Genomic DNA, 814 nt, shown 5'->3' on the forward strand with positions numbered 1-814 from the left:
CAGAAGGCGTTCTGTTCTCTGCCAAAATGAGATGTCGGTTGCATTAACATTACCAAATTCATCTGTAGGCATTATCTGTGAGTAGCAAGGGCAGCTCATAGCCCCAAACACTTTAGGCGCTGGGAGCAGAACATGGCTGTTCGACTCCCCTGGTCATTAGCTGTCAGAGAAGCCTGCCAAAATGAGATGTCGGTTGCATTAACATTACCAAATTCATCTGTAGGCATTATCTGTGAGTAGCAAGGGCAGCTCATAGCCCCAAACACTTTAGGCGCTGGGAGCAGAACATGGCTGTTCGACTCCCCTGGTCATTAGCTGTCAGAGAAGCTGGAGCCTTACAGGCCAAATCATCCTAAGACCCATGGGCCAAATTCTGCCCCCAGACTGTGCTGTAGGAGCTGCAAGCTAAAAATGATTTTTGTATTTCTAAATGTTGAAAAAGAATTTAAATATTTTGCAACATATGAGAATTATATGACATTCGCATTTTAGTGTCTATAAACAATGTTTCTTTGGAGCACAGCTCCTTTGTTTACCTTTTATCTGTGGCTGCTTTCCTGCTACAATGGCAGAGTTGATGGATAAAGCAGAGGTCATATGGCAAAGTTTAAGATATTCACTCTCTGGCCCTTTAGAAAAGTCTGCCAGCTCCTTCTCTAGAAAAGTAGTATTTTCTTACCACTATATGCTGAAGGTTACACTTAATAAGCAGGTAAACTTTTGGTGAATTTTCCCCTTGAAATAAACCTTGGGTAGCTGTAAAACTGTTTACATTACTCTCAGGAATCTCATAATAAGACTAGCCACCAAATGT

The sequence above is a fragment of the Physeter macrocephalus genome, chromosome 20, assembly GCF_002837175.3.
Source record: "Physeter macrocephalus isolate SW-GA chromosome 20, ASM283717v5, whole genome shotgun sequence".
Taxonomy (NCBI): domain Eukaryota; kingdom Metazoa; phylum Chordata; class Mammalia; order Artiodactyla; family Physeteridae; genus Physeter; species Physeter macrocephalus.